General features: G+C 40.1%; 1 protein-coding gene across 2 annotated transcripts in view; it reads left to right on the top strand.

Moving 5' to 3' along the window:
* The window catches only part of LOC145456493 (uncharacterized), a 90,507-nt gene that overhangs the window by 55,505 nt on the left and 11,115 nt on the right, over window positions 1-23,887 (top strand). The gene's annotated exons all lie outside the window — the stretch shown is intronic.

The following is a 23,887-nucleotide window of genomic DNA, read 5'->3' as shown; positions in this document are numbered from 1 at the left end:
CATGCGACCAATCCGAAATCGCGTGATATTTCAGTTTAGGACGTCTGGGCGGTTCCATATTTTTTAATATAACAGACAGGAGGTCACGAAATAACATCATATAACGAAGTCATACCAACGGGTCCGCCCGCCCGAAGATGTCCAATTATTGTTTACGGGCTCTGCAGTTTCAAAGACCCCTCACTCAGCTCTACCAGTAAATCTGATTATACGTGAGCAGAGAGGACAAGGAATTGATAGCAAAAAATATGCATTTCCCGATTTTATTGACCGATTTTATCATGAATTATCGAAAATTTTCGCGCTTGGCGCTGGCTCACTAAACAGTACAACTATAATTTCGTGGCAAAAGCGAACAATGTACTGGGGGGTGGGACAGTTTATCACCCTATGGGAGCCCAAGACTCAAGTTTTTGGGGATGGGAGGGGGGGCTGTTTCGTTCCTGCCAACGGGTATATACACCGGGAGATGTTAAATTATTATGGAGGGGTCCTACCTTTTCAAAAACACATCCCTCAGCTCTACCGGTAAATCAGATTACGTGAGCAGAGAGAGGATAAAAATTGATAGGAACATATACGCAATTCCCGATCATATTGACCGATTCAGTCATGAACTGTAAATATTTCTCGCGCTTCGCGCGTTCAGGCGAGAAAAGGTGACTCCGTAAACGCAGACATAATGAAGCGGATAAGTAACGGGAAACAGCGTATAGCCTGAGGGGGGTGTTGTGAGCACGAAACAATATTCGTAAGCAGTTTATTACTTCGGCTTAAATGAACTAATACCTTGACTACGATACTCGCAATACCAACAGTTAAGACAACAGCAACATAAATGAAGAACGGTTCTCAGTACGCGAAACAGGCAGACAGTCTGCAATCATTACAGTCCACGCCAGTACATTATGACGAATGATCTTTAACACAGAAAGGTAATCACAACAAAACTGAAGTCGGTACCAATTAGACACCAAACATACAACATTCACCCCTCCTTATTTTAATGAGGCACTGGTTGTCCGTATCTATTCGGTGGGACGCCTCGTGTTGTTCTAGAGGAGCGACGAGGTACAACTTGCATTTCGTTTGAACGGAAAGGAGAATTATCCGCTACGTTTGGCGGTTCTTCATCCTTCTGGGTAACGAGCTTGCAACCCTCGATGGCATCGGGGAGCTCCGGAACAACCGGACTTTCTTCCGGAACTTGCGTACGAGGACACGGGGCAATATCGGTTATTGCAACGTTTCTTTCTCTTCCATCGACGTGGCGAACGTTCGCATACATCGGGTTGGCGTTCAACAATTCCACTTCCTCCACCAAATCGTCGTTTTTATTCGAACGGACGTGACGTTTCAGGAACACAGGACCAGGTTGGGATAACCAAGTCGGCAGGGTCTTTCCGCTGGGTAGCCTGCGATTGAAACCAAAAAACAGTTCATGCGGAGTAGAATTTGTACTAGTACAAAGCAGGGAGCGAGTCGCTCGTAATACATGAGGTAAAGCTAGCTCCCAGGATTCGACGGGTAACTCGTATGATCGAAGGTATAATCGGATCGTTTCCCACAAAATCCCATTATAGCGTTCGACTTGAGCATTTCCGGTCGGATGATAAGCGGTAGAATGACTGCTTGCAACGCCCTTACAGAGCAGGTAATCTTTGATTTCGCGAGACATGAACGAACTACCACGATCTGAATGAATGTAATTAGGCGTACCACAAAGAGCAAATAGCTCATCTAGACATTTGATAACAGTGGATGACCACATATTTGGACAAGCGAAGCAAAATGGAAAGCGTGAAAACTCGTCAACCACTACTAGTATATATCTGTTACCAGTGTTCGATGGCAAGGGGCCTTTGAAATCCATGTTTGAACGCTCGAACGGTTTTGTAGACTTGATCAGGACTCCCTGTTCTCGGCGATAAAACCGAGGCTTGATTTCAGCACACACTTGACATGTCGAGCATACTCTTTTCACATCGGAAGTTGAGTAGGGCAAGTTCTGCGAACGAACAACATGAAGAAGCCGGGTTACTCCCGGGTGACATAGCTCTCGATGCAGTTCTTCGAGATTACACGTCGAAATGGACGAACAATGGGCTCGGGTCAGGGCGTCGGGTGCACAATTCAATTCTCCTGGCCGATATCGAATATCGTACGTGAACTGCGCCAACTCTAGGCGCCAACACTGAATCTTATTGTTCTTGATTTTCGACCGCTTTCGCATATCGAACATGAACGAAACAGCTTCCTGATCCGTGATCAATGTAAATCTTCGTCCTGCCAAAAAGTGCTGCCATTTCCTCACTGCTTCGATAATAGCAGTCGCCTCTTTCTCGACGGCAGGGTAGTGCTTTTCGCTATTGTTGAGCGTGCGGGACATGAAAGCAATAGGTCGGCCACCCTGATTCAACGTCGCCGACACTGCGACATCGGAGGCATTACACTCCACCACAAAGGGCTCGTCGTCATCGATCGCTTGTAAAGCGGCGTCCTCCACGCCCTTTTTCAATGCATTGAAATCATTCAAGCACTTCGCGTTGATTGGAAAATCGACACAGTTGATCAAACTTGCAATTTTGTCTGAGAACGCCGGTATCCACTTTGCGTAATAGGCAAATAATCCCAACGCCCTCTTCAGAGCTTTCTTGTTTGTAGGTGGAGGCAATTCACGCAATGGTTTCAATCGCTCCGGATCAGGTTTTATGACACCACGACCAACACGGTATCCTAATATATCCACCTCTGCGACCGATGAAATGGTCTTATTGTGGTTGAGAATCATGTTTCTTGCACTCAACGCATTCAGCAAGCGCTCAACACTTTTATCGTGTTCCGACTGTGACTGGCCTCCGACAGTGACATTATCAAGGTATGGAAACGTATCTGCCAGTTTGTCCGAATCGACAATCGCGTCCATAGTTCGTTGAAATGCGGGTACACCGTTCGTGACCCCGAACGGCAACCGATTGAACTCCCACAATCGACCGACGGCTTCAAAAGCGGTAGGCGCTTTATCGGACTCTCGTAGCTCCAATTGGTGATACGCGCTCTTCAAATCAAAAGTTGAAAATACTTTGTATTTTGCCAGTTTTTGTACGATGTATTCTATGCGAGGCAAAGGGTAGGCATCGAGTACCGTAAAGCGGTTCACAGTTTGCGAATAATCTATGCACATTCGCTTTTTACCGGATTCTTGATTGGTTACGACCAATGGCTGAGCGCGCCATGGTGAACTACTTGGTCTTATAATTCCGTCTTTCGACAGCTTGTCAACTTCAGATTCGATGAAGGCTGTATCTGCAGCGCTATAACGCCTTGATGGCACGCACACTGGCTTGAAATCTGACGTAACGGACTTGAAGAGTTGTGGACATTTCGTGTTAGATGCTAGAACAGCACAGGTTCTACGGTCCTGAGATGATATAACGAGTTCCGGGTCTTTGCCATTATACGTGAACACCACGCGTTTATGTCGTTTCTGAAAGTCTTGACCAAGTATTATATCGCAACAGAGATGTTTCATGACGCCTAGCGTGACATTTCTGTAAACCTTCCCGTTCAACACCAACTCTACGATGCATTGACCAGAGATGGATTCTTTCAGAGACTTTGCCGCCATCGTTACGCAATCTGTATAGGGCAACACCTTCAATTTCATCGCTTCAACTGTCCTTGGATTGATGTAGCTTAAGCCACTTCCAGGATCCACCAACGTTGACATTCGCTCGTCTTTTAGGAATGTATCTATGATTGCGTAACGCAAACATCTTGGTGCTTCTTGTATAGCGCAGGACGAGGACGAACTATGTTTCGTGGATGGTGTTTTTCGAGTGGATGCATCCGCTACACTTTTGCAAACTTTCGAGTAGTGCCCCGTCATCCCACATTTGTAACAGGTGGATGAGCGTGCTGGACAATTTTTACGGGCATGTTGAATTTTGTCACCACAAAAATAACATTTCCACTCGCCACGATGCACAGCTGCTGCAGCGTTTTCACGTTCTTTGTCGGATGCTGCTTCAGATTGGACGGTTGCTATTGGAATCTCGGCACCGCCAGAAGACATGTACGAGGACGAATTCGTTTGTGCAATGTCCAAGGTTCGGGCCTTCCTAAAGGCACTGTCAATTGTCAATTCGGTTTCCTCCAACAACCGCTGCCGTATGGCATGCGAAAGAATGCCGTTGATGAAGGAGTCTCGAATAAATCCGTCTCGGTGTTCAGTTTTGGAGACTGCAAGAAAGTTACAATCCTTGCTCAATCTGCGTAGTTCTTGCAAATATTCATCCAAGCTTTGTCCGTGCTTTTGTTTCGTTGTCGCCAGCACATGACGTGCAAACACCTCGTTAGGTGCTTTGACAAATAGGTTGTCTAACGTTGCAATTGCGGTTTCATATGTCTCAGCTTCATCGATATACTCGAAAAGGACATACGATAAGAAGTTTGTAAGAATCTTGAGTTTTTCTATTCTGGCACTTCCTGTCTCGAAGGCCGCAAGATAATTCTCGAAAATTCTTCGCCAATGCTTCCACTCTTTCTCTGACGCCGGGCTATTGGGTTCAATTTCCAATACCTTCGGTTTCAACGGCTTCAGTGCTTCAGACATTGTATCGTCAAGAACTTTAGTTAATTTAATTGTTGTGAGCACGAAACAATATTCGTAAGCAGTTTATTACTTCGGCTTAAATGAACTAATACCTTGACTACGATACTCGCAATACCAACAGTTAAGACAACAGCAACATAAATGAAGAACGGTTCTCAGTACGCGAAACAGGCAGACAGTCTGCAATCATTACAGTCCACGCCAGTACATTACGACGAATGATCTTTAACACAGAAAGGTAATCACAACAAAACTGAAGTCGGCACCAATTAGACACCAAACATACAACAGGGGGTCTGGGGTTTTGCTTATCACAATATGGGGGGCCTGGTTGCGCACTGTTGTCCAAGGGCCTGCGCAGTGAGTTGGCATGTTTGCGCAGACTCGCGAGTAGTTATATAGATCGGTCAACCGGTGGCAGGGGTTCTTATGGGCGGGGTGGTGAGCGGCTGGGAAACCGGGGGTGGTGAGCGGCTCTTATTTCTTATGGCGGGGGTGGTGAGCGGCTATTGCGTCTTATGGCGGGGGGTGGTGAGCGGCTCTTATTTCTTATGGTGGGGGTCGTGAGCGGCTAGAAAACCGGGGGTGGTGAGCGGCTTTTATGTCTTATGGCGGGGGTCGTGAGCGGCTATTGTGTCTTGTGGTCGAACGGTAACCCTTTTCAGTATAGGGATAGCTCGCACGCGGCTTCGTTGTTAGCATGTCGTACTTCGTGTTGAATATGTATCAAGTAAATAGTCATGTGATTGGTCCTTAGGTAACGTGTATATTCCAAATTACGGCGAGTACGACATTGATATATCGTTATTCTTATGGATGCGGCGATGATTCGTACTTTCAGGCATCTCGCGACCGGTAACCCTTTTCGGTATATGAATCGCTCAACCGGTGCTAGTATAGCCATCTCTCGACCGGTAACCCTTTTCGGTATATGAATCGCTCAACCGGTGTCGCGGTGGTAATTCATACTTTCGGGTATATGCATCTCTCGACCGGTGTTGAATATGTATCAAGTAAATAGTCACGTGAATGAATCTTTGTTAATGTGTATATCGTGAAAACTCGCGGTCGTGACTCGCCTTTTTTGCTATAGGTGATCGCCGTTGTTTCTTATGGGTGCGCTCGCATGTCGCACTTTCAGGTATAGGCATCTCTCGCACATCGCAGACTCGCCATGTGTTCTTATGGGTGCCGCCGTGAATCGCCCTTTCGGTATAGACATCTCTCGCACGTCGTACTTTCGGGTATAGGCATCACTAAACAGGAAATTCACTAATCCGCAGTGCATTGTGCGATTTTGAAAACCAGACGTTGGCGGTTGTATTTTGGACCTGTGTGACCCACTAAATACGTCCGTTTTGGAAATTCGGAGCGCGCACTATCGTATCGATTATTCCACTAATCCAGTCGGTGCTATTACGTTCGGCAGTATTCAGTATTCAGCAGCGTCACGAAAAGCGAGCAACAAATAACCGCGCTCGTAAATTGACACTTCAAAAAGTGTAAAATAGATTGCAAATCCCGCGATCACTAACAAGATAATGTCTCGAACATAACCATTTTTAGTGACTTGGTGTTAAAGACATACCGATCGCTCACAAGGTAATATTTCCGCAATAAGTTTGTCACAGAGCCGGCGCAGACGGTGATTCGTAAACCAACAATTTGACACTTTCTGGTGGTCGCTATATGTTTTGACACTTCGAACAGTGGCTGACTTTAGTTGCGCGATAAGAATTATGAGAATATTCAATCAATGTATCAATTTGCCAACTCGAAATGAAACTTACTACACAGCTCAAGTTGATTCGTATCTGAATGTGTTAATTCGGTACAATTCTAATTATTTCGAGAAATCTTTTCGTGATCTTTTGATTCGACCGTAACTCGAATATTACTGACACCGACTTTCAGCCACATTGAATTATTCGCACACCAGCGCCGCTGTTTTCACAACTATAACTCTACAAGAATCAAGAATCACAAGTATGTGCATTATACAGTTATTGTCTTTATCAACACGAAATCAAACTCTTAACAAAAACACGCATCTTATCACTCGTCAACTCTATCATGAAAATCCTCGAGTCCTTATCATCAAAAATGTTATAGCGCGGCGTCGGAATCCATTCGTGGGATGTACTAAAGGTAAATCCAAATAATCCAGAATGAAATATTTGGACTTTGACATTGTGTGAATTGAAATATGTTTGACAAACATGACTACCAACTTTCACCCAGTCACATTTCGAGATTATACGCACATTGATTTGAAACAAGTAATGAAACATTACAACTCTATTCGCGACCTGTCTTTACGTTTGTCAAAGAGAGTTTCAGAAATATTATCACTATGACATCTCAACATTTTAACATCTTGCCACCAACAAAAGAGTAAAATACAAAAAACCTTGTCAAGTCAATCCGTTTGTAACTCACCGAACCAAAGCAAAAAGTGTCCACACGAAAAGTAGACAAGACTACGCAAGTAATCACTACAACCCACAAACATATCAAGTTCGGTTTTAGGTATATACCACCAACTCGTCTTTTTTGTTCAACTGTAAAAGTCGTTACTATACCGCAAGACTAAGAAATTACTATGCGGTATATTTTGTAAGACAAAAGTAATTAGTTCTCGGTGTCGGCGACTTGAGGTTAACATAATATATTTGAGTATACGACATTTGAAAGTATGACCATCGTAGTTTCTTACAATCGAACGCAGGTGTTATATCGAAAATTATCGTGATGTAAACATAAGGATTGTCACATCGATTTAACATATGAGATTTTGTAATGGTCTATCATGACTTGATTATTAAATTATTCGCGTTAATTAGACCCGGCGTTGTGGTAAAGGTTATTAGGACAGCAACAAACTTTTCAGTACCGTTGTTCTTAACATATTGAGTTGTAAAACTATGCGTGTCTGAAATGTTCTTGAATGGAAAATTATTCCACCTTGGTACATATCACCCTGCGTATCGCAGATATCACTAACCAAGACTAAAGATGAAACAACAATTTCCTTTGTTAAACAATAACCGGTACAATACTTTATCATCGTAATCAGCAGTGAGAATTGAAACACTTTCGCACATTATCCGGCGTCAAGATATCACACTAGGTGAATTGACATATCGCCGCTTGAATAATACCTAATCCGTTCGAACCATTTCACATACTTTGATCATTACAAAAGTAAATTGTGATATGTTTGTTAGATGCATCCAATTCAGTTAGAAGTGTCTAGTGCCCAACACTCGTAATATCAAAAAAGTACTTGCTACACTGTTATTTGCTAAACGTGTTTTGCATTGTTGTTCATTTGTAGTATTGATTGAAATTGTTCTTGAACCCTCAAATAATAATTCCCGACATGAAACCAAGCCGCTGAAAGTCGTTACCATCACGAAGATACAATGTGCACGATGTTTGTCAAATGTGTCCTACCTGGCCAACAGAAAACAATTTTCACTCACTCGAAATGAAACCAATGTGATGGTCTCCATTCGATATTTTGTTTGTGTCAAATACTTTGCATTGAACACATTTGCGTGGTTGAGCTTTACATCATCAAGCTGTTATTTGTAAATCAAGATTTCGGTAAACTTGTAAATGTATCGTTTAACTAACCGACATTTAGTGATTGGGAAACATACCAGACGATACACATCCATCTCCGAAATACTGCATTGATCTTAATTTCCATCATCGTGATAATCGAAGTACATTTCTTCCGAATTCGTAACAACCGACTATGACATGATAAATTTTTGACAAGTTATGCTTAAAAGATTGGTTGCATATCGCGAAAAAATAATATACCACTCATATTGATACTGTTACTCCATTGATCGATATTTTCAAACGAGTAAAATTTATTACTTGAGTTTCCCCGCTTAATGTAAATGAAAACTCAGCCGTCTTTTAACATCACAAAGACATTGATAAAAAGTAGGCAATCAAACACACTCTACGTGGTTAACATTCTCGTCGATTCTATTGTGATTAATGTATACTTCATGTGATCTGGATTCATTTCGATATGGTTAAACATTCAACCTCGACGGATACGAATTGTCACACACTCAAGTAATATCATACCAAATAGTTATTTACAACAACCGAGACACAGAAAATTTGTTTTGGCCATTTCGATTTTATTACTGGAGATACTCATCACTTTGCTTAATACAATCTAGATTTAAACTCCATCGAACCTTTGGTGCCTATCGTTTTGTTGGATACGAATTATGCTAGTCTAAGAGTACACAATTTTCACTATCTTGGGTTATGAACTCAGTGTGTTAGCGAGCATTCAATATTTTGTAGTATCAACTAGTTACTTCGTAATATACGAATGATCATCCTCACAACTCTTACAAAAGTACGAAGGATATTTACATCACACAAAGTAATCGACTTTACTCAATATCCTCACACTACGAAACTGAATGGTTTGTTTGACTCTACAAACTGTTCTGATGTCACAAGAACTTTTTCATACGCATGGTTACGTATCTAAATATTCAAATAATCCAACACACAACTATAGTACTTACAGAAATATCATAGTTCTTGTAACAAAGTTGTATAAGTATAATGTTTATCGTAAGTCCTACATAGCCATGATATCCGTCCGAGTTTGACTTTTAGAAAACATTATACCGACATCGCGACATCTTTCAAAATTAAAACCACAGTGACTGCTTCAGAGACCTACCAATGATATCACAGTAATACAGTTACTTCCACAAAAGAGTATGTATTCGACTTACTTACCACAAATCTAACGCACAAAACAATTTACTTTGCTAACGAGAAGCGCCGAGCCTCACATCAAAACAACTAGAGGGTGGAACTATATTAAAAAACGTCGCTAACCTTTGTGCACCAGCTGTAAATCACACAAGCAACATGTTTCAAGATTCTGGTTATTGAAAAACGTTAAAGTGTTTCTCCTGCGCCAAGTCGTTATGTTGACAAAAGCATATATTGTAATATCATGATCGATTTGCATTCGTTGGTCCCAAACTGTCACTACTCCAAATAATTATTTTTCACCCAAACACAAAAGCATACTTGTCACCATTCGTTTTCATCAAGCACGAGTTCAAGAAACTTACTTACTACGACATGAATTTTTATTTTTATGTTGTGTAAATAGGTAATAATTAATTCAAGTAACACTATATCAACATCATCGAGTTGTGCTAATAGATTTACATGTGGTCTTGTGGTTTTCGTCGGGACATACAGCACGAACTAACTGTAGACTACTCTCTGTTGTACAGCTACTCGGTAATCGAAATGCATTAACATGTAAACAACGATCTTGTATCGTCACACCAAAAATATGTTCACTGTCGCGATACTCCGCACAAGACGTGCATAGCCTTTTCACACTCGTAATAGTATACCAACGTCAAGCGATAACGTTTAACAAGACCAACGACACTGAACCCACGACGTTTACCTATGTAAAATTACCACTTTCACTTGCCAGTCCATCGTTTACCTGACTAAACATATTATTTTCCTTTGGAGATCTGACGTTTACCCAGAGTAAGAAACCATTTTCACTTGTAAATATTTTTTTTCCTCGGCTAACAAACCTTTTTTCACTTGGAAATATATTTTTTCTCTGGGTAACAAACCTTTTTCACTTGGAAATATATTTTTTCTCTGGTCAACAAACCTTTTTCACTTGGAAATATATTTTTTCTCTGGTTAACAAACCTTTTTCACTTGGAAATATATTTTTTCTCTGGGTAACAAACCTTTTTCACTTGGAAATATATTTTTTCCCCGGATAACAAACCTTTTTCCCTGAGCAACAAACCATTTTCACTTGGTGGTCCGTCGTTTACCCGAGTAAAAATATCATTTGCCTTTGGAGATCCGGCGTTTACCCAGTGTAACAATACATTTTCACTTGGAAAAATACTTTTACCTAGAGTAACTAATCATTTTCTTCTGGGTAACAAACCCTTTTCGTCTGGAAACTATCATTTAACTGAGTACCAACACCGTTTTCACTTGGAAATACATTTTCTCCCGGGTAACAAACCCTTTTCGTCTGGAAACTATCATTTAACTGAGTACCAACACCGTTTTCACTTGGAAATACATTTTTTCCCTGGGTAACAATACCATTTTCGTTTTGAAAACTGACAACCACACCGGCCAATTTGATATTTTTGTATATTGTTACAACGGACAGCGACAAAATATACACCAACAACGACTCCGATACATTTGTGTAATCGCATACTCACTTGCTCTGGCGCATCCCATCAAAATCGACGGTTAGCCACACACACACACACACACAAACACAATAACAATGCGCTATTTCGATATGACTGCGATGTCCGGGTTCGTGCTTTAGATTTTCCAGAACCAATCCGTCTAAAGTTGTAATCCCCCACCTTTGTTAACTGGTTGATACACGGATAACAATCTTCGGAAAATGTAGGAACGCATACTACCCATCGTGCTAACGATTCCGGGTTACTTGTGATTAATTTCCTTGCTCACCCTATACAGATTATACGTACAGCGATATGTAGCGGTAATCGGTTTGGTCAATACACATTGCCCCATTCAGTATGGAATTACAAACCCAATACAGGTCACTTCATAACCGGATCCGGATATTCAATGCAAAGCGATAAAGCAGAACCAATGACCAAATGTAATTAAACATGTAGATTTACAACCCTTGATTTTTTTTTCGTGAAAAATGACAATACATATCGAATATATATTTTACGATGGTTCAACCCTACCAAGTATTCACGTAAATGTGGTTTATGACATTACATACAATGTATCAGTGTATCAATGTTAAGTGTTTATGCACACATCGGTATGACCCATAGACAACATCATCATACCCTCCAGGACTTCGTTATTGCATCGTGAGGTCAATAAAATCAATCGGTGGTATAGACGACAGAAGGCTTGGAGATCCAATGTAAAATTGAGACAAACAAACGGATATATTTGTCCATCTTGGTTATTCACTCAACTACCATTGGTGCTCTCGATACAGCGAACGGTACAGTATGCAATGCATATCATTAGAGTGATATATCCACAGGTAAATATGGGGCCTGCCCACAATAATTGTACGACGCCGACAAATCGATGCACGCAAGGTGTGGTTGATAATAATTGTTTCCTGTATCGAAGAGACAGCAGTCTCTCGTAAAGGTTAGCAGATCCCACAGAAACACACCTTGGATTACATTATCAAATCGATTTTAAACTTAAACCGAATCACTGGTGTTGAGAGTAGTGATATCCGATTTTTCGAATATTCATATCGACTTAGTGAACGATCGGTAACGACACTTATCATAAACATTATGAATATTAGTAATTCCAGTCGTATCTATCTTGTGTTGTTACAAGTTGCTAAAACCATCGAGTGAATCAGTGAACGGATAGTAATCTGGGTTAAATCTCGATACAATTATTGTGGGCAGGTCCCATATTTACCTGTGGATATATCACTCTAATGATATGCGTTGCATACTGTACCGTTCGCTGTATCGAGAGCACCAATGGTAGTTGAGTGAATAACCAAGATGGACAAATATATCCGTTTGTTTGTCTCAATTTTACATTGGATCTCCAAGCCTTCTGTCGTCTATACCACCGATTGATTTTATTGACCTCACGATGCAATAACGAAGTCCTGGAGGGTATGATGATGTTGTCTATGGGTCATACCGATGTGTGCATAAACACCCAACATTGATACACTGATACATTGTATGTAATGTCATAAACCACATTTACGTGAATACTTGGTAGGGTTGAACCATCGTAAAATATATATTCGATATGTATTGTCATTTTTCACGAAAAAAAAATCAAGGGTTGTAAATCTACATGTTTAATTACATTTGGTCATTGGTTCTGCTTTATCGCTTTGCATTGAATATCCGGATCCGGTTATGAAGTGACCTGTATTGGGTTTGTAATTCCATACTGAATGGGGCAATGTGTATTGACCAAACCGATTACCGCTACATATCGCTGTACGTATAATCTGTATAGGGTGAGCAAGGAAATTAATCACAAGTAACCCGGAATCGTTAGCACGATGGGTAGTATGCGTTCCTACATTTTCCGAAGATTGTTATCCGTGTATCAACCAGTTAACAAAGGTGGGGGATTACAACTTTAGACGGATTGGTTCTGGAAAATCTAAAGCACGAACCCGGACATCGCAGTCATATCGAAATAGCGCATTGTTATTGTGTTTGTGTGTGTGTGTGTGTGTGGCTAACCGTCGATTTTGATGGGATGCGCCAGAGCAAGTGAGTATGCGATTACACAAATGTATCGGAGTCGTTGTTGGTGTATATTTTGTCGCTGTCCGTTGTAACAATATACAAAAATATCAAATTGGCCGGTGTGGTTGTCAGTTTTCAAAACGAAAATGGTATTGTTACCCAGGGAAAAAATGTATTTCCAAGTGAAAACGGTGTTGGTACTCAGTTAAATGATAGTTTCCAGACGAAAAGGGTTTGTTACCCGGGAGAAAATGTATTTCCAAGTGAAAACGGTGTTGGTACTCAGTTAAATGATAGTTTCCAGACGAAAAGGGTTTGTTACCCAGAAGAAAATGATTAGTTACTCTAGGTAAAAGTATTTTTCCAAGTGAAAATGTATTGTTACACTGGGTAAACGCCGGATCTCCAAAGGCAAATGATATTTTTACTCGGGTAAACGACGGACCACCAAGTGAAAATGGTTTGTTGCTCAGGGAAAAAGGTTTGTTATCCGGGGAAAAAATATATTTCCAAGTGAAAAAGGTTTGTTACCCAGAGAAAAAATATATTTCCAAGTGAAAAAGGTTTGTTAACCAGAGAAAAAATATATTTCCAAGTGAAAAAGGTTTGTTGACCAGAGAAAAAATATATTTCCAAGTGAAAAAGGTTTGTTACCCAGAGAAAAAATATATTTCCAAGTGAAAAAAGGTTTGTTAGCCGAGGAAAAAAAATATTTACAAGTGAAAATGGTTTCTTACTCTGGGTAAACGTCAGATCTCCAAAGGAAAATAATATGTTTAGTCAGGTAAACGATGGACTGGCAAGTGAAAGTGGTAATTTTACATAGGTAAACGTCGTGGGTTCAGTGTCGTTGGTCTTGTTAAACGTTATCGCTTGACGTTGGTATACTATTACGAGTGTGAAAAGGCTATGCACGTCTTGTGCGGAGTATCGCGACAGTGAACATATTTTTGGTGTGACGATACAAGATCGTTGTTTACATGTTAATGCATTTCGATTACCGAGTAGCTGTACAACAGAGAGTAGTCTACAGTTAGTTCGTGCTGTATGTCCCGACGAAAACCACAAGACCACATGTAAATCTATTAGCACAACTCGATGATGTTGATATAGTGTTACTTGAATTAATTATTACCTATTTACACAACATAAAAATAAAAATTCATGTCGTAGTAAGTAAGTTTCTTGAACTCGTGCTTGATGAAAACGAATGGTGACAAGTATGCTTTTGTGTTTGGGTGAAAAATAATTATTTGGAGTAGTGACAGTTTGGGACCAACGAATGCAAATCGATCATGATATTACAATATATGCTTTTGTCAACATAACGACTTGGCGCAGGAGAAACACTTTAACGTTTTTCAATAACCAGAATCTTGAAACATGTTGCTTGTGTGATTTACAGCTGGTGCACAAAGGTTAGCGACGTTTTTTAATATAGTTCCACCCTCTAGTTGTTTTGATGTGAGGCTCGGCGCTTCTCGTTAGCAAAGTAAATTGTTTTGTGCGTTAGATTTGTGGTAAGTAAGTCGAATACATACTCTTTTGTGGAAGTAACTGTATTACTGTGATATCATTGGTAGGTCTCTGAAGCAGTCACTGTGGTTTTAATTTTGAAAGATGTCGCGATGTCGGTATAATGTTTTCTAAAAGTCAAACTCGGACGGATATCATGGCTATGTAGGACTTACGATAAACATTATACTTATACAACTTTGTTACAAGAACTATGATATTTCTGTAAGTACTATAGTTGTGTGTTGGATTATTTGAATATTTAGATACGTAACCATGCGTATGAAAAAGTTCTTGTGACATCAGAACAGTTTGTAGAGTCAAACAAACCATTCAGTTTCGTAGTGTGAGGATATTGAGTAAAGTCGATTACTTTGTGTGATGTAAATATCCTTCGTACTTTTGTAAGAGTTGTGAGGATGATCATTCGTATATTACGAAGTAACTAGTTGATACTACAAAATATTGAATGCTCGCTAACACACTGAGTTCATAACCCAAGATAGTGAAAATTGTGTACTCTTAGACTAGCATAATTCGTATCCAACAAAACGATAGGCACCAAAGGTTCGATGGAGTTTAAATCTAGATTGTATTAAGCAAAGTGATGAGTATCTCCAGTAATAAAATCGAAATGGCCAAAACAAATTTTCTGTGTCTCGGTTGTTGTAAATAACTATTTGGTATGATATTACTTGAGTGTGTGACAATTCGTATCCGTCGAGGTTGAATGTTTAACCATATCGAAATGAATCCAGATCACATGAAGTATACATTAATCACAATAGAATCGACGAGAATGTTAACCACGTAGAGTGTGTTTGATTGCCTACTTTTTATCAATGTCTTTGTGATGTTAAAAGACGGCTGAGTTTTCATTTACATTAAGCGGGGAAACTCAAGTAATAAATTTTACTCGTTTGAAAATATCGATCAATGGAGTAACAGTATCAATATGAGTGGTATATTATTTTTTCGCGATATGCAACCAATCTTTTAAGCATAACTTGTCAAAAATTTATCATGTCATAGTCGGTTGTTACGAATTCGGAAGAAATGTACTTCGATTATCACGATGATGGAAATTAAGATCAATGCAGTATTTCGGAGATGGATGTGTATCGTCTGGTATGTTTCCCAATCACTAAATGTCGGTTAGTTAAACGATACATTTACAAGTTTACCGAAATCTTGATTTACAAATAACAGCTTGATGATGTAAAGCTCAACCACGCAAATGTGTTCAATGCAAAGTATTTGACACAAACAAAATATCGAATGGAGACCATCACATTGGTTTCATTTCGAGTGAGTGAAAATTGTTTTCTGTTGGCCAGGTAGGACACATTTGACAAACATCGTGCACATTGTATCTTCGTGATGGTAACGACTTTCAGCGGCTTGGTTTCATGTCGGGAATTATTATTTGAGGGTTCAAGAACAATTTCAATCAATACTACAAATGAACAACAATGCAAAACACGTTTAGCAAATAACAGTGTAGCAAGTACTTTTTTGATATTACGAGTGTTGGGCACTAGACACTTCTAACTGAATTGGATGCATCTAACAAACATATCACAATTTACTTTTGTAATGATCAAAGTATGTGAAATGGTTCGAACGGATTAGGTATTATTCAAGCGGCGATATGTCAATTCACCTAGTGTGATATCTTGACGCCGGATAATGTGCGAAAGTGTTTCAATTCTCACTGCTGATTACGATGATAAAGTATTGTACCGGTTATTGTTTAACAAAGGAAATTGTTGTTTCATCTTTAGTCTTGGTTAGTGATATCTGCGATACGCAGGGTGATATGTACCAAGGTGGAATAATTTTCCATTCAAGAACATTTCAGACACGCATAGTTTTACAACTCAATATGTTAAGAACAACGGTACTGAAAAGTTTGTTGCTGTCCTAATAACCTTTACCACAACGCCGGGTCTAATTAACGCGAATAATTTAATAATCAAGTCATGATAGACCATTACAAAATCTCATATGTTAAATCGATGTGACAATCCTTATGTTTACATCACGATAATTTTCGATATAACACCTGCGTTCGATTGTAAGAAACTACGATGGTCATACTTTCAAATGTCGTATACTCAAATATATTATGTTAACCTCAAGTCGCCGACACCGAGAACTAATTACTTTTGTCTTACAAAATATACCGCATAGTAATTTCTTAGTCTTGCGGTATAGTAACGACTTTTACAGTTGAACAAAAAAGACGAGTTGGTGGTATATACCTAAAACCGAACTTGATATGTTTGTGGGTTGTAGTGATTACTTGCGTAGTCTTGTCTACTTTTCGTGTGGACACTTTTTGCTTTGGTTCGGTGAGTTACAAACGGATTGACTTGACAAGGTTTTTTGTATTTTACTCTTTTGTTGGTGGCAAGATGTTAAAATGTTGAGATGTCATAGTGATAATATTTCTGAAACTCTCTTTGACAAACGTAAAGACAGGTCGCGAATAGAGTTGTAATGTTTCATTACTTGTTTCAAATCAATGTGCGTATAATCTCGAAATGTGACTGGGTGAAAGTTGGTAGTCATGTTTGTCAAACATATTTCAATTCACACAATGTCAAAGTCCAAATATTTCATTCTGGATTATTTGGATTTACCTTTAGTACATCCCACGAATGGATTCCGACGCCGCGCTATAACATTTTTGATGATAAGGACTCGAGGATTTTCATGATAGAGTTGACGAGTGATAAGATGCGTGTTTTTGTTAAGAGTTTGATTTCGTGTTGATAAAGACAATAACTGTATAATGCACATACTTGTGATTCTTGATTCTTGTAGAGTTATAGTTGTGAAAACAGCGGCGCTGGTGTGCGAATAATTCAATGTGGCTGAAAGTCGGTGTCAGTAATATTCGAGTTACGGTCGAATCAAAAGATCACGAAAAGATTTCTCGAAATAATTAGAATTGTACCGAATTAACACATTCAGATACGAATCAACTTGAGCTGTGTAGTAAGTTTCATTTCGAGTTGGCAAATTGATACATTGATTGAATATTCTCATAATTCTTATCGCGCAACTAAAGTCAGCCACTGTTCGAAGTGTCAAAACATATAGCGACCACCAGAAAGTGTCAAATTGTTGGTTTACGAATCACCGTCTGCGCCGGCTCTGTGACAAACTTATTGCGGAAATATTACCTTGTGAGCGATCGGTATGTCTTTAACACCAAGTCACTAAAAATGGTTATGTTCGAGACATTATCTTGTTAGTGATCGCGGGATTTGCAATCTATTTTACACTTTTTGAAGTGTCAATTTACGAGCGCGGTTATTTGTTGCTCGCTTTTCGTGACGCTGCTGAATACTGAATACTGCCGAACGTAATAGCACCGACTGGATTAGTGGAATAATCGATACGATAGTGCGCGCTCCGAATTTCCAAAACGGACGTATTTAGTGGGTCACACAGGTCCAAAATACAACCGCCAACGTCTGGTTTTCAAAATCGCACAATGCACTGCGGATTAGTGAATTTCCTGTTTAGTGATGCCTATACCCGAAAGTACGACGTGCGAGAGATGTCTATACCGAAAGGGCGATTCACGGCGGCACCCATAAGAACACATGGCGAGTCTGCGATGTGCGAGAGATGCCTATACCTGAAAGTGCGACATGCGAGCGCACCCATAAGAAACAACGGCGATCACCTATAGCAAAAAAGGCGAGTCACGACCGCGAGTTTTCACGATATACACATTAACAAAGATTCATTCACGTGACTATTTACTTGATACATATTCAACACCGGTCGAGAGATGCATATACCCGAAAGTATGAATTACCACCGCGACACCGGTTGAGCGATTCATATACCGAAAAGGGTTACCGGTCGAGAGATGGCTATACTAGCACCGGTTGAGCGATTCATATACCGAAAAGGGTTACCGGTCGCGAGATGCCTGAAAGTACGAATCATCGCCGCATCCATAAGAATAACGATATATCAATGTCGTACTCGCCGTAATTTGGAATATACACGTTACCTAAGGACCAATCACATGACTATTTACTTGATACATATTCAACACGAAGTACGACATGCTAACAACGAAGCCGCGTGCGAGCTATCCCTATACTGAAAAGGGTTACCGTTCGACCACAAGACACAATAGCCGCTCACGACCCCCGCCATAAGACATAAAAGCCGCTCACCACCCCCGGTTTTCTAGCCGCTCACGACCCCCACCATAAGAAATAAGAGCCGCTCACCACCCCCCGCCATAAGACGCAATAGCCGCTCACCACCCCCGCCATAAGAAATAAGAGCCGCTCACCACCCCCGGTTTCCCAGCCGCTCACCACCCCGCCCATAAGAACCCCTGCCACCGGTTGACCGATCTATACTACTACTCTCGCGAAAAATTAGAGGGAACATTGCCCACTACCCGATATTGTCACGAGCCGCCACTGTCTAAAACGATTATAAAAATCGATATTTTCAAAAAGCCTTGTTTTTAGCTTTTTTCTTATCGTTGGCAGTTTTGGCATTTGGTTGTCGAAATGCCAAAAATAACACGGCCCGTGCTTGGCTCAAGTCAAGTCCGTTTCAATACTGTTGACTTGAGGGATTTCCTCAGTAAATTCGGACCGATTTCTAACCCTGCTACAGGGTTGTAATGACTCACTCGACTCGTGTCACGATTTTCTGATGACTCGACTTGACAGACTCGAGTCATTTTCTCAAAATACGGAAATGACTCGACTCAAGTCGAGTCAATCTGTGTATTGACTCGACTTGGACTCGAGTCATTGCGCATGACTCGAACCAAGTCATATGACTAGAGACTCAGACGACCAAGACTGACATTTCATTGTAATTTCTAAGAATAGTAAAGTAACCACACTAGTGGGATTTCGTCTGTTGGTACTGGTACTTGAAAATGCGACCAGAAACTGCTAAAAGTGAGGAAAATTAGTATATTATAAATGCGAACCACTCAATATCACCAAACATAGTTATAAAAACTGGGTTTAACGAGACTTTAACTCGAAACTGAGCCATCAGCACCAGAGTTGCATCAATTACATTATCTTAGTTCAATTACAATTACAATTACAATTACTTTCATGAATGTTTCAATTACATTACAATTACAATTACTCCATGCTAAAAATATCAAATTACAATTACAATTACTCCTGGCATGCTTCAATTACATTACAATTACAATTACAATTGCTGCTGTTGAACATGTCATTGAATAATCATAAATTCAACCGTGCTCCTTGACAACCGTAGCGTCGTATTTAACAACAATTCAAGTCTAGTTCAGATTGTGTAGTAATAAATGCGTTTATGTGCGTACATAGTAAGATGTCATTGCGACGTAATATAAGCGTGTTTTGTATGCTCGGTAATTATGTCTCACGTAATTGGAAATGTAAAATGTTATTTCCGTAATTTCCTATGGGTTAGGATTAAGGATAGGGTGCAGCATGTCGTTGAAAAAAGTATTATAATATATGCACGTGTTGGATTTGCGTATATAGTATATAAATAAAGAAATAATATTATTTTAATCGAGGGACGTGGGAATTAGGATGAGGAGTAAAAACAAAAGCGTGCTTTGTCAGATAAGACGTTATATAATATCCAGTGGTCTGGTTAGTTCTAGCCAGACGAAATAACGATGCAGCATCGTGATCTGAAATCGTATTGTAGATAGCCACCCTACGGATAGATGCGCAAGATGTGAGTCACGGATGAATGCACCGACAAACGTACTGCAGAGCCGGCTAAAAGCAGCAAACTTTGCAGTCCTAGTGCTGGCGATCCAAGCGTCCAAATTTGATGCATCTGGTCTTTATCGTAAGCTATTGATGCACTAATTCCGAAAATACAAATCAATATCTCGTCAGGGCAATGTAACTGCTCCAAAATAGCCGTTTAAGGCCGACTGTTCTGAATAGTGAGACCGCCGCAGCAGCATGACCACAACAATGGCCAATTACGCCCAGCGATTGTTCAGAACAATTCCGATTCCCAGACTTTCACGACTATTCTGGGATAGTACCATTGCCTGGAAATATACTTTTATTGCGGAATCAGTGCGACACTAGCTTTCGATTAGGACCATATATATCAAATTTCGACACTTGGATCGCCAGCTATGGGACTATCAATTCTGCTGCTTTTAGACGGGTCAGCAGTTCGCTTCTCGGCGTATTCAATCGCGAGTCACGTGTTGCGAATCCATCCGTTGGGTAGTAATCAAAAAATTGTATACAATGGCAGCCGAGGCCAGCATAGCGGTAAAAATAAAAAAAACTTCGCCAGCAAGGGCGCAGCAAGGGTTTTCGCGAATGGATCCACCAAATTCCTTGTCGACATTTAAAGAGAATGCATTATAAGTCAATTATTTTATGTTGTGCTTGTCAGGCCTCAATAGCAATTTGATGTAATTGAAATTGTAATTGAGCAAAATTTTTGTCAAATTACAATTACAATTACAAATACACAAAATAAAAATGCTTCAATTACAATTACATTACAATTACATTGAAAAATGTAATTTTTTACATTCAGCTCAATTACAAATTACACTTGATCCAACTCTGGTCACCACAAGGACTTGGACTCGAACTCGAGTCATACTACCATGACTCGGACTCGACCCTCTGCTCGCTGACTTGGACTCGGACTTGACTCGGCGGTGAATTGAAAATGACTCGACCTGACTCGAGTCAAAACTATGAAAGTGAGATTGACTTTTGACTCGGATCCTTGTGACTTTGGGGTTACCATACGACTTCTTTAAAAGGATTTGTCCTCTTTTTTGACTTTTTGAAAGTGTCCTCGGAGGACGCCCAAATGTCCTCTTTTTTTGAGAATTTTGGTTAAATATAGAGCAAAATTTGACTGTGATACATTAAATCAGCACTGAAGGAACGCTCCTGCCGGTATTTCGGGAGCTGGGCCGCAAAGTTGAAAAGTTGACCTTTTTTCAGTCAACCAACTGATAATATGAAAGGAAAAAGTAATATTTTTTTAGTCAACCGACCACGAAATGAAAATAATTTACCATTTTCACAGGATTTTCCTCCGGTTTTGCAAGTCTGCGAATTTTGAAAAAGTGTCCTCTATTCTTATTTCCAAAATATGGTAATCTTCCGTGAATTGGATTCAACCCTGCTGCTATAAGGGTAGGCTGACGTTGTCTCTCATGGTTGTTTTTGGTATGCATTTACTAGTTTCGTTGCAAGGCAGTTTATGACTTCAAACCTCATTCTAGGAAACTCGATATATATATAAGAGGTGGCCAACCTTTTTGCTATTCACGACTGAATTTCAATTACTCATAGCGTACGGCTGTATCCCAGCGGACTATCCAGGCGCGAAGTATACATGTTAAAATGGCTACTGGAGACTTCTCATCGCAGAGAGCCCTTGTGGAGTCTGTACCATCACTGTCTTCTTTTAAAATATTTTTCGCACTGAAGTTTTTAAGTGTGTTGGCATAACGCCCCAAACAGGGTGGGGCCGTATTCAGGCATAAAATACTCGTACGACAGCGTTTGTCGTCGCAATTCGTGAGCATCATCATCCGTATCATTTCTAAATAGATTTTCCAAGGTAGCGTAACGCTGGATTCAAATAATTTTTTACATTTTCATCAGCTTAAATGTGCACATTTAGAAAATTCTTTCGAGTTGCCCACAACAGAGCTCATAAAGTAGACCAATTAACGATAAACCAAGAAGGTAGTTTCACGTCAACACTGTCGGACCACAAGCTATTGGAAAAACACCCTAAGAACCACAAAACCAACAAAGTTCGATACATATTTTCGTTTCCGGCGGACAGCGATGGTGGTAACCTATATACAATCAATCCCAGTAACATTTGTATGGGCAGGACTGAAATAGCTCTTGGTCAGCGCCCCCCCACTCACCCCTATACCTCCCTAACGTTGGTCTTGGACCCCATATGGGGATCGATAAAACCTCCCAGGTTGAAGTAAGCTCATTTTCTGAGACGTGATACTTCGACAATCACCTTTATATGCATACCATTCCAAAAAACCTAGCACATACTATATCTAGACCGAACCAAGTAGATTACGCTATATTCTCGAAAGATACGATCAGGTACCGGTGAACTACGGACTGATCTGGTCAATCATATCGTCTTACTCTACTCTTCGAGATCGCAGGTAATAACAGACATGGGGTAATTACTTCATGAATGTAATCGATTGCGATTACGATTACTTCTGAATCACGTGATTACGATTACAGCCAAATCAGAAAATAGTCGATTGCAATTATGATTACGATTAGATTGGAAAAGTAATCACGATTACTCACATTTACACTTATTTTGCCTCTCATAACTAATCTTAGAAGATATATGGGAAAACAATGTAAGGATTGAGATGAAAAGGCCCAATGAGATAACATCTTTCTTTATAAATGATAGGTCTTTTTCTTGTTACGTCATAATATATCCATTTCCCAACTTTATAGGGGACGATTTATCGCACCCAACGGCTTACACTCTTGCCAGGTCCGGAACTACCGCACCTAAACTCACCAATAGGGTTGGCAGTATGGCTGTATTTAAAACAAACATGTTTTAAACAGTGTTTTAAACGAAGGCCTTTAGAAAATTGTTTTTTTTTAGTTGTAAAATTATGCCATAATTGTGTAAATACTTTCAAAAAATCATGTTGTATGAGCCTACGGACAATTAGCACCCGATATAGCCAACGTATATCGATATGGGATGGTTGGAACCATCAAAGTAGTCGGTTTAACAGCAATAGTACGCATATTTTGTCAAAGGAGCTATATTTACCCTATATTTTCAATTGTCAATGTCAATCCACTATGGCGTCACAATTGAATATTCGTGACGGCATGGCTTTAAAAAACATGTTTTAAAGACGGGCCTCGATTTAAACATGTTTGTTTTAAATTGATTTTTATTTCAAATGCAACCCTAGTTGGGAGCGAGCTATAGCGAATAGTCCTCTCCTTCCAATATGAGCTCCACAATACAAATGTCACCCGGGGCACCCACAGAGAAATGAATTTGGTTTTCGTTTGAATCTCTCTCTGTATGCTTATTATTGTGCCGTTAACTCTCGATAAGGGGCACACGAAAAGTCTTCGAGGTAATAAATTCTTTACTGCAATGAATGTATAGTTGTGAAAGCAATACATGACAATGTGTGTGTGCGTCTCACGAAAGTTTCTCTTTTAGTCTGCTACGTTTGGACCAGAGATGGAAGCGGGCCGGGTGAGCCGGACCCGAACCCGGCCCGAACCCGACAAGTTCAGCCCGAACCCGGCCCGAACCCGACGGTTGAGTTTTGTGCCCGTTTCGGCCCGAAACCAAGTTCAAATAGCAATTTTCAACTGTTGCGAGCAAATAAGCTGATATACGA

The sequence above is a fragment of the Botryllus schlosseri genome, chromosome 2 (genome assembly GCF_051294905.1).
Source record: "Botryllus schlosseri isolate E-star chromosome 2, Bs_hap1, whole genome shotgun sequence".
In the NCBI taxonomy this organism is placed as follows: Eukaryota; Metazoa; Chordata; class Ascidiacea; order Stolidobranchia; family Styelidae; genus Botryllus; species Botryllus schlosseri.
The sequence above is the reverse complement of the archived record's forward strand: the minus strand, read 5'-3'. Positions and strand labels throughout refer to the sequence as shown.